Raw genomic sequence first — 12,150 nt, 5'->3', positions numbered from 1 at the left:
TGGCCTTACCAATGTTCTGTACAGCTGCAAGATGACCTCCCAACTCCTGGACTCAATACGCTGACCAATAAAGGAAAGCATACCAAACGCCGCCTTCACTATCCTATCTACCTGTGACTCCACTTTAAAGAAGCTATGAACCTGCACTCCAAGGTCTCTTTGTTCAGCAACACTCCCTGGGACCTTACCATTAAGTGTATAAGTCCTGCTAAGATTTGTTTTCCCAAAATGAACCCCCGTGCATTTATCTGAATTAAACTCCATCTGCCACTTCTCAGCCCATTGGCCCAACTGGTCCAGATCCTGTTGTAATCTGAGGTAACCCTCTTCGCTGTCCACTACACCTCCAATTTTGGTGTCATCTGCAAACTTACTAACTGTACCTCTTATGCTTGCATCCAAATCATTTATGTAAATGACAAAAAGTAGAGGGCCCAGCACCAATCCTTGTGCCACTCCACTGGTCGCAGGTCTCCAGTCTGAAAAACAAACCTCCACTACCACTCTCTGTCTTCTACCTTTGAGCCAGTTCTGTATCCAAATGGCTAGTTCTCCCTGTATTCCATGAGATCTAACCTTGCTAATCATTCTCCCATGGGGAACCTTGTCAAACATCTTACTGAAGTCCATATAGATCACATCCACTGCTCTGCCCTCATCAATCTTCTTTGTTACTTCATCAAAAAAATTCAATCAAGTTTGTGAGACATGATTTCCCATGCACAAAGCCATGTTGACTATCCCTAATCAGTCCTTGCCTTTCCAAATACATGTACATCCTGTCCCTCAGGATTCCCTCCAACAACTTGCTCACCACTGAGGTCAGGCTCACTGGTCTATAGTTCCCTGGCTTGTCCTTACCACCCTTCTTAAACAGTGGCACCACGTTTGCCAACCTCCAGTCTTCCGGCACCTCACCTGTGACTATCGATGATACAAATATCTCAGCAAGAGGCCCAGCAATCACTCCTCTAGCTTCCCACAGAGTTCTTTGGTACACCTGATCAGGTCCTGGGGATTTATCCACTTTTATGCATTTCAAGACATCCAGCACTTCCTCCTCTGTAATCTGGACATTTTGAAAGATGTCACCATCTATTCCTCTATGGTCTATATCTTCCATATCCTTTTCCATAGTAAATACTGTTGCAAAATAATCATTTAGTATCTCCCCCATTTTCTGTGGCTCCACACAAAGACTGCCTTGCTGATCTTTGAGGGGCCCTATTCTCTCCCTAGTTACCCTTTTGTCCTTAATATATTTGTAAAACCCCTTTGGATTCTTCTTAATTCTATTTGCCAAAGCTACCTCATGTCCCCTTTTTGCCCTCCTGATTTCCCTCTTAAGTATACTCCTACTTTCTTTATACTCTTCTAAGGATTCACTCGATCTATCCTGTCTGTACCTGACATATGCTTCCTTCTTTTTCTTAACCAAACCCTCAATTTCTTTATTCATCCAGCATTCCCTATAGCTACCAACCTTCCCTTTCACCCTGACAGGAATATACTTTCTCTGGATTCTTGTTATCTCATTTCTGAAGCTTCCCATTTTCCAGCCATCCCTTTACCTGTGAACATCTGCCTCCAATCAGCTTTTGAAAGTTCATGCCTATTACAGTCAAAATTGGCCTTTCTCCAATTTAGAACTTAAACATTGAAGAAGGTTCAGGGAGCTAGAGCTTTCCATTATTGGAGTGAAGAAGGATGAGAGGTGACTTTATAGAGGTGCACAAGATGAGAGGCATCGATAGAGTGGATAGCCAGAGACCTTTTCCCAGGGTGGAAATGGCTGTCACAATGAGCGTAATTTTAAGGTGATTGGTGGAAGGTTTAGGGGAGATGTGAGAGGTAGGTTCTTTATACAGAGAGTGGTGGGTGTGTAGAATGCACTGCCAGCAGTGGTGGTAGAGTCAGACACAATAGTGACATTTAAGCAACTCTTGGATAGGCGCGTTGAAGATAGTACAATGAAGGGTATGTAGATTAGTCAGATCTTAGAGTGGGATAAAAGGCTGGCATAACATCGAGGGCCGAAGGACCTGTACTGTGCTGTGCCTATGTATACGCATGGATGTAGATTATGCAGCAAAGACAATATTTTATACAAGGCTCTTTGCCACAAATGTTCTGGCAGATAATCAGGTGAATGATTTGAGGTTAAAAGAAGCTCATGTCACCTTTGTACTTTTGAGGTATCTAATAATTATAATGTCAGGGAAGTTATCTACTCAGCTGCCTTTGCTGCTACCCTCCTACAGCCCAACAGGACAAACTGTCCGAAGCTGATGTTTTTCTTTTGTTCCTGTCCTTTCTCCTGCAACTTTCTTCTGACTGCATCTTGACAATCGCATTGATCTTATTATGAGAAAACTGTTAACCAATTAATATCCTTTCCTTGGCTGAAATTTCTGAAATTATTTGCAACTTGAGTATTATGTTTGGATCTGAAATGAGTTTCAGGCTACAAAAGCATAATCAATAAATGCCCACTTATATCTGGATAACATTGTTCACCTTTGCTGTCATGCCTTATCTGCTGCTGAAACCCTCATCTGTGCCTACATGTCCTTATTTCAAAACTTTGCCCTTACCTTGACTCACTCCAAAACTTATTTAACTATTGCCCATCTGCTTACAAACCTTTACTGACTCTCTTTTGGCAATCCCTCAATTTTAAAATCTTTAATTCTTATTTTCAAACCCCACAGAGGGCTTACACATCTACAGTTTTGATTGTTCCACTTTTGGCCGCTGTGTTTTCAGTTTCCTTAGGTCTAAACTCTAGATTTCACTTCCTGAATCCACCTGTCTACCTCATCAAAGCATTTTTCATTCGTGGGATATAGATGTCAATGGCTAGGCCAGTAGTTATTGTACAACCCGAAATAGCCTTGAGACGGTGGTGACCTACCTTTATTTAAAATTTTAGTCATAGGCCTACCATCAGTTGTATGAGTACCTTCAGACATTGTGCTTTGGTGAGTACACTAGTTAATGCAAGTTATTTCAGTGCAGGCAGTTTTATTTGGAAAATGTAATGTTTTTGGTACAGGACAGTATGTGCTATCGTTAATATCTAACTAAAAGTAGTTAACATACATGAAAGAAGCAGACCACTAATTTTGAGGGTTAATAACTTGAGACTTTAATTTTTATTTTCTTTCTCCCCACAGATGGCCTGCTGAGTAGTATTTCTAACATTTTGTTTTATTAATAAAGTAGCTATTGCTACACTACCTGAAATCTTACCAATTCTTCCTCCAGTGCAACAAATATCAGTAAAAGGTTTATCATGTTCTGAAAAGAGAAAGATATGTTCTTGATCATCCAGAAGAAACAGAATCCTAATTCTTAACAGGATGTTGAGTCATTAATGCTGAGTGGCATTTGGCAGCAATGCAAGGCAGGTTTGATGGACCAGGTAATTCTTACTCAATGTGTTCTGAGGTTTGTATGATGAGAGGAGAAAATGTCCACAGTGGAAGAACTAGAAATCCATCCTGACCTCTGCAACTGTCATGAGTGGAAATGTATTCCATAATTACTTTGACTCATTATCCTGTCTTGCTTTACTAGATTGTTAACTATCTATAGTCTTACCCTGGTACCCTGTGATTCTAGTCACGTCAACAGTTATGTTGAATTGTTTTATTATAGCCAGCTATGTAAACTGTTATTTCTGTACATTTACCAATCCTATGCCAAAATTTGGATACTTTTGGCATTTCCAAAATGTTTAAGATTTTTACATTTAAATCTTTGGAGTAAAAAGAAGCTTGTGTTAACGGATGTTTGGCCTTTCTGTTCTGTGCACTGCTTATCAACAATATATCGCTCTCCCGATTTCCCCCCTCTTCCCCGACCCATTGTTTTCTCTAGTCTTTCCATGGCTTGGTTTCACTGATGCATAAAGATTGTTTGTGGACTTTGGTGTAAAACTAGTTGACTGCATTCATTCTTGTCTGTCTTTTTGTTTAAGAAAATATAGCAAAGGGAGAAAAATATTGATCATAATTTCTATTCATGAATATGTTGGGCAATGTTGTGATAATAATGTATCCTATTTATTTTTCTTAAATACAATTTTAACCTCATAATCTGTTATTAATTCAAGTTGTCTAAGCCGGTATGTTCTTGTTTGCTACTAGAGAAACTTTTGCCCCACTGGGAATTTAAAGGGTTGTGATTTTGACTGCAAGCCAGCAGAAGATATTTAACATTGACATATTCCTGTAAAGTTGTCCACCATCGTCTACACACATTTGAAGTTTGCAGATCCGATTGAATATGAATGTTAAAAAAAACACACTTGCCTGGAAAAGATTGGAGAAAGCATGTAAACAATGTCATTAACACATGGAGTAAAATTGCAGACTTGAGAAAGGAGCTGCCACAAAGTACCTCTTTAACCACTGTTACTCTTTTACTGCTGCCACTTCAAATTATTCATGCAGCTTTACACCCCTGTGCTTTCTATGCATGATCATAACTCTGTTTTTACGCAAATAAAAGCTGCAACATCCAATTGAAATGTTACGGCATGAAGATCTTGAAACCTTTCATCAAGCAAAATGTTCCTAATACAACCTAACTACATGATGCTGCTTGCCTTTTTTGACAAAAAAGGTTTGGTGCTTTTAATACTTATGCCTGGAGCAGAACCATGCTACTGAACACAGTAGTGCATAGTTGGTTTTCTACCCTGAACCTCTTGCTGCTGACACATTGAGCCAGGAACAAAGTTTCATAAAATTGTCAAATTCCAACCTGAACATCTCAGACCTAGTTTAAGATTCAAAACATTGATATTTATGGTTGTAGAAAGCAAGCAGGAGAGTGGAATTAATCTAGGTAGCCATAGGGAAGAAACATTGACTTTGATTTTAGGAGCCATTATCCTGTCTTTGTGCTTCACCACTCTACATAATTAGAGTTGAGAATGCAGATGTTGAGAACATTTATTGGGGATTAGTAATATAAAATGTTTCTTGAACTGACTACTGGTGATTTAAAGTTTCAAATAGATTACAGTTATGTAAACTTTAAATTATTTTTGTTTTTAATAACCAGAATGAACTGCTTTGTAATATTAAGCATTTGAGGATGAATAGATTAAATAATTTTCTTTTTTGGAACTGCCTGGTATCTTGTAAATTTCTTATTATGGATAGTCAGAAATTAATTTTCATTTTGTAAGACTTCGTTTGAGTTAGTTTTCTATATATAGAAAATGTAAAACGTTTCAATAAAGTTGCCAACTCGTGTTTGAACAACAATGTTTTAGTATTTGGTTGCTGTGTGCCAAATAATAATCTGCTAATATGGTGTATTGAGGCCAGCAGTTACATGGATAATACACCATTTTGAAAAATAAATCCACACTTCAGAGCATGTTGATTATGAAATTATTTCTTTAAGGCTGAATTAGATACAGTTGAGAGGGGGCAGCCAATTTGTTCACCATCAGGATTAAGAGGTATGCAAATCAGTATAGAGAAATGGTGGGTATACTGAGTTAAGTCATGCAGCATGTTTTAATTCCAATGATATTACACTCACCAAACGAAATAAAAGCGCTCAGCTCAGATTTCTATCAGCATTTTTAATGTATTTGTATATTTGTTTTGCAACAGTTTCTGAAACTGGAATAAAATATCAAATTTATGTTATTTTCAGAGCATCAGTTGAATTTAAAGTTTGGAAAGGGAAGTGTTCAGGATTTGATGTTTTCATATTTATTTATAACATGCTGTAAAGCAGGTTTTAGATTACTTACAGTGTGGAAACAGGCCCTTTGGCCCAACAAGTCCACTCCGACCCTCCGAAGAGCAACCCGCCCAGACCCATTCCCCTACATTTACCCCTTCACCGAACACTACGGGCAATTTATCATGGCCAGTTCACCTAACCTGCACATTTTTGGACTGTGGGAGGAAACCGGAGCACCCGGAGGAAGCCACACAGACACTGGGCGAATGTGCAAACCCCACACAGTTGCCTGAGGCGGGAATTGAACCTGGGTCTCTGGCGCTGTGAGGCAGCAGTGCTAACCACTGTGCCGCCCATAAATGATATGCATAAGATTTCCTTATTATGTCTAAATCTTATGACAAATTTTCTAAAGATTTTAAATTCACTTTCTCTTCCCTTCTATTGTTTCTTTATTTGAGCTCATCCAAAACTGTTGCCATATCCTAACATGCACCAAATCCTGACTATTCATCACCCTTGTGACTCATTGACATCCAATAATTTCCAATCCAGCATATGTCAATCTTGAAAGCTTGCACACTTGTTTTTTAAAATTTTCTTTTTGACTTATCCTTTCCTGTCTCCATTTAACCTCCCCTAATATGCTTTTGCAATTTTGGCCTCTTGTGCACCCCCTATTTTCATTGTTCCACTATCGTTGACAGTGTTAGCTGAATCTTGTACTATGAAATTTCCACTCTCAGCTTTTCTGCTTTGCAGTGTCTCATTTATGGTGTTCCTTAAAACATCTCTCTTTACCCAGGAATTTGGTCACCAATCCTAATGTCTCCATTGTAGCTCAGTGTCTTAGGATGTTTCATTTTATTAAAGGCAGGTTTATAAATGCAAGCTTTTGCATATTGTTTAACTGAGGTATGTTTACAAGTTAATGTGTTTTGAATTAGATGTGTTTTAGTTTTTTTGATTAAAATGCACCATTATTTCCATTGAAATCTTGAAGTTTGATTGATAGAAATGTTCCCTTATGAGTGAGCTGCTCTGCTTTGTGTTTTAGGGTGTTGGTTTACATTATGTTGGTGCGGAAATGTAGCAAGATTAACTGCAGCTGCTGATTTATGTTTGAAAGCTTAAATGTTGCTGAGTATATGATTACCAGATAAGTGAAATCCTACTTCTCTGTTGAGAATTTATTTGATTAGAAAACATCAAAAATCTGCTTTGCATCAATCTGTATCCCTTACGTTGCATTTTGCAGTGAGAATATATGGCTTCCTTAACAGCTCAAAGAAGAATAAGTAAGTAATTATCAGCTGATGAAAATGTTAAAGCTTTTTAAAAGAAATAAATTAACCATGACATTTTTCTTCATATTTCTGAGGATGTGCTTGAAAGTTTTAGTTCTGGAAATATTTATGTAGATCGATTTTCCCTATTATAATAATTTTGGTGAAGAGTTAGCCAGTGTATTTTAGAAAGCAAATATATTCTTGCTTGTTTTTGGTAATCTGCTTGAATGAACAAAATAAGAATTTGGAAACTTTAAACAGGAAATCAGCATTTTATCTCCCACTTTTTAAGTGGTTTGGAGAAATGGTGAGATGCTGTAATGATAACATCTTTGATTTGACCGTAGACTTAGGTGGTGATGCTGTTAAGTTTGTATTTTTTCTGGTGGGCATCTCACATTTATGTATCCTATTTTGGATCTGCATCTTTGGTAGCTATCCAAAGATTTGGCATTTTGGCTTCAGTCCAGAATTCTCTGAAGTGTGAAGAAACCTAAAAGTAACCAGGTTATAACTTGTATTTGAGTCCTAACTATAAAAAAAAAAAATCCGTGAGTGCATTCAGGCCAACAAGTAAGGTATCCTACATTATTAATTTTTTAAAAGATGTGCTTTGTTGCTAGAGTACGTGAAATTCATAATGCTGCCAATCTCCATGTTACATGACCAAATAATACAATGATTTTATTCTTTATATCTAATCTTAGCCATTAAAGTGGGTATTCACACTGTTAACAGTGGTGAACTGCATAAGTAGAATTCTGATTTTTTTTTTGGCCTTTGTGTCTTTGACTCCAGATTTCTTTTTGCACAACATGGAAAATAATGACTACTTAGATGTTAAACCCTCTTTAGAATTTTAGTAAATCCTAACATTTTGCAACTCAAGTTATAACTGATCCATTTCCTGTACATTGGTTTATGAAATAAATTTGATTTTCTATTTCCTCACTTCAAAGTGTGACATATACTAAGAATGTGAAATCTCATTGACCACACTTGTTCAGTAATTATAGTAAACCGATAAATTAATGTGTTTTTTTTGTAATTGTGATATTGTGGTTAATAATATTGTATTTCATTATCTTTGATCATAATTTAGGCATCACTTGTCAAATTTCTTTGTAATACTCAATGGAAAAAAAATACTTAGCAGTTCTTATTGTGTAAACTGTTAAAATTGCGGTGGCTTAATTGACAGATGTCTGATTGTAGTTGCGGTAGCTGCACTGTTACAAACAAAACCGTAGTAGATATTTTGGAAATACTGCTGCATGGTTTATCCTGTAACTGACGTAGCTGGAGTCAGTAAAGTGGGCATGCATCAGCATGCTCTCTGAAGCAAGCAATGCCTTGGTTACCTTGGATTTGTTTTCCTGTGCGACTGATCTTTATCACCAAAGCAGTATAAAGGCAAGTGAAATAATTTTCTACATATAATAAAATGTAATGATTTGTCCATTCGATTTTCTTTCTTCATCTCGAGTTCCTGTAAAATGCTAATCTGAGGAAGGCCCTGTGCCAGTTCCTTGCAAAGGTTCACGTTTTTGTATCGCTGCCAGTATATTCCTAATATGTATCCATTTGGTTGCTGCTTGTACCAAGTACTCGCTCCCATCTGTGCTCAATGCTAAAACAAATTCTTTGGCGTAGGTTACAGACGGAGGGGTGCAAGGAGTGCATATGAGAGCAAGTCTGGGATTTATGCCAAGCTGTGACCAAACATTAAATAGATGATTAAATAAAATTCATTGTTCGTTTGTCAGCATGAAAGAATATATCAGTATAATAAGGCATACAAGATTTGTTGATTGTATACGTGTGTTTTATTTGTAATTTTGGAATTGAGAGCATCCACATTGGATTGTAGAATGACATCCGCCCTTTTGAATATTAATGTAAATGAATACGAGGCTAGTTTTGTAAGGGCGTTAGCATGCATCAGAAGTGCTGCTTGTCTGTTCATCAAGGCTTGTTTTTATAAAGAATTTTGTTTTGTCTGAAAAGCGTATATAAATCATCTTTGTTTAAATTTTCTAGTTGTCAAATGGATCTAAGGTAGCCAAATTAAAGCAGAAGACTTTTTAAAAATGCTTTTAACATCTAATTTTTTTTCTCCCATTTTTACAGTCAGTGTTCCACAAAAGAAGCTTGCGGCTTCACTTTTTTTGTTCTACAGAGTGATACCAAGGAGAAGATTCTCTGTCCCTGTTTGGCTTGCGTTTGAAGTGCGGCAAGTATCCACCTTTTGGCAATAAACCATTCAGCGTCATGTTACGATTTTTTTTCTTTTATAATGAGGCGCAATGTTTTTGTCTCTGAGCCAAGGTTTAAATAATATGCGTTTATTTATATTTTTGTTTTTCAGTGTTAATTTTGTGTTGGTATTTGCTTTGATTTTCTTGAGGGAACACCCTCACAAAGCCAGTGACACATTAACGAGGTCTATGACAAAAAAGACCTGCAGCAAGCATCTTATATTTCTGAATCGAAAATTTTTTTTAAGGCCAAAATAAATAATAAACTAATAGAACGTACCATGGGTTGACATAAAAGAAATAAGATGGCTAGTGAATGTCCCTGCTCCGCAGGGACAATACTGCAATGCAGATGTGCATTTTAAATAATCTTTGGTTAAGCCTTCTTGTACTCATGTTTTCTGAAACTCTTCAGTTTAAGTTACATTAAAATATAGAAATAAATACATTATGAATCTAGTATAAATAACGTAAATGCAGGAAATTTGAAAGCTGCACGCACAAAACAAATATGGCTGTTCACTGAATGATCTGGTGCATTGTTAGGTCGAGAGGTTTCTTTTTCGAAAGTGTTTGTTTAATGGGGAGTGACTTGCTTGTACAGAAGTTATTATGCAGTTTTATAAAATCACACAAATGAAGGAATCTAGTATTTAAATTGTAGTTGATGTAATATATCGTTAATATATTTGGCGCAGTTATCAACCTTTTATGCCGATTTGCCAACAAATTTCCTCTTTTTAAAAAAAATGAAAACTCAAAACAATGTTTCAAAAGAGTACTTATTGAAGTTTGGGTGGCTTACTGTGGAATATTAGACAGGGAATTATGGAAAATTTTGATTATGCTATTTCTTTTCTTCCATATCATAATCATATTAAAGCAGGCAATTTCAACCTACTTTATATATTTAGTGGAAGAGTCGCAGAGCTTAAGGCGTAATACAGCTAAAGACATGCAGAACTGAAGAATATTGGCATGCATAGAGAACAAGTTTATTAAGAATTGGAGAAGGAAGAGCAGCAAGTGTTCATTTAAAGATGGATTGATCAGATTAATTATAAAAGGTTGTAGAAATTCTGGAATATCCTTGTACAATAAGGGGTTTAAATCACTGGAATGAATTACTTAGAGTAGTTGGGAATAATCAACATAAGTTAATCTTGGAATTTAGTCATTCCAAAACGCCTTTCATTGGCAAAACAATGAATTGTGCAATTTTATATTGAGGGCATTTGGCAATTTAATAAACTGTACTGTATAATTTTGTGGTGGCCTGAAGCTATTTGTTACTGCAGCATTTATTGACTACTGACCAGTGTCCACAATATTGAAGAATGAATTTCAACCATTCTTTTAGAATTAGTTCTTTGTGCTGTCTGATACATTAAAATTTATATGCATGCAGTAAATAATCCATGTCGAGTGAGATTAATCAAAATGTTGCTACATTTTAGGAGAGGTACTGTGGTTAAGAAACAAAGACTTGTGTCATTCTTGATCCAGTAGATCACCTTACTGCCATATAAGAATTTCCTTGATATCCACCTTATATCTAGATTTCACCAAGCAAGGAAATGGTCTTGTGCTATTTCTTGACACACTAGTGTATTGTACCAGGAAGCTACAGTTTGTTCTATATTTGCCTCCCACATCCTGCTCTTCTGAATGTATTTGTTCACGTCCAAGTGTAGTTCGTTGGGTGCTAGTTACTTAGCAAAATACTTTCTGAACTTAAGACAACTGAACTGCAAAAATTCAGTAGCATATTGCCTGTATTATTGGGCCTGCGAATGGTGTCCGTTCACTTCTGGTGTGGACTCTGCTCAGTGCTATTTTGGGTGAGTAATTAATACTGTCGCTGGAAGAGTGATGTAGAAGTATACAGCTTAAGCAGCTCATACAGTTGGGTAAACATGTAATTATATGAATCTCTTGATGCCTTTTTCAGCCTTTGCTTTAATTAAAGATAAACTTACAGCTGAAACTTAATTTAGTTGTGTGAAGCACCACCATTAGTATTACTTAAAGAGATCATTGATTCCTTTCAGGTTAGTTGGTATTTGCTGGCTTTTGCTGAGTTAGTAGAAGTATTTGTAGACTTGTAGGTAAATATTTCAGATTGTAGAAATGTACAGGAAGTAGTATAGCACTTGGTGAAGGCTTTGATTCTCATTTCAAGAGTTCTGTATGCACTTCTGCTCCTATCGCATGTGCTGTATTTTCCATTCTCCTTGTCTGTCATGCTGAGGTCAATGAGCAGAAGTGACTGGACAAGCTGCTTGAAGGGATGATGAGGCGGAGAAAGGCTTTTAATAGGATGCCACATCCACCTAGGATTTTCACAGATTGTTCCTTTTTGAGGCAGAGGATAATGTGTGAGATGTCTCCATTACAGTCAGGAGGTTGCTATAGGAACACCTTTAGTCTGAGTAGGACTGTGAATTGGTGAAATTGACCATGGTCATGAGCATTCTCATTTGAGATGGTAGCAGTTCCATAGTGCATGCGACATTTACTGCACCCATCACTCTGCGCGTGCCACTTGTAACTTCAGAATTGTACCAAAACTGGAAAGGGGTTCAGTTGCTGGTGTGCAACAATACACAACACAATATTGCAGGTAAAAGCTGGAGACTGGTGCCTTTGTTTAGTCTGTAATGCATTGTCAACATTTAAACCACCAGAAGAAACCAGAACTTGGCAACTGAACAATGAAGTCTCTTTGCTGTCTAACTTAAGATGTACACCCATGCATGTACATGTTACGCACTTAACAAAACCTATGATACCTCACAAGATGTCATCATGTATGGACGTTTTGGAATGTTTAAAAAATATTTCCTTGGCTTGGACCATTCTGGTGAAATTCTTTATTACTCAAAAGTCTG

The 12,150-nt window shown here is 36.9% G+C and overlaps 1 long non-coding RNA gene across 1 annotated transcript in view; it reads left to right on the top strand.

Moving 5' to 3' along the window:
* The window catches only part of LOC122558983 (uncharacterized), a 30,318-nt gene extending 18,251 nt beyond the window's left edge, over nt 1–12,067 (top strand). The window contains exon 3 of the long non-coding RNA XR_006314295.2: nt 4,152–12,067. This is a non-coding gene — a long non-coding RNA (uncharacterized LOC122558983). The remainder of the gene's footprint in view (nt 1–4,151) is intronic.
* Nucleotides 12,068–12,150: the final 83 nt, after the last annotated feature.

The sequence above is a fragment of the Chiloscyllium plagiosum genome, unplaced genomic scaffold (genome assembly GCF_037043375.1).
Source record: "Chiloscyllium plagiosum isolate Xiang-an unplaced genomic scaffold, Cpla_swu_hap1 HiC_scaffold_14, whole genome shotgun sequence".
Classification (NCBI taxonomy): domain Eukaryota; kingdom Metazoa; phylum Chordata; class Chondrichthyes; order Orectolobiformes; family Hemiscylliidae; genus Chiloscyllium; species Chiloscyllium plagiosum.
Note: the sequence above shows the minus strand (reverse complement) of the source record. Positions and strands in the feature narration are given on the sequence as shown.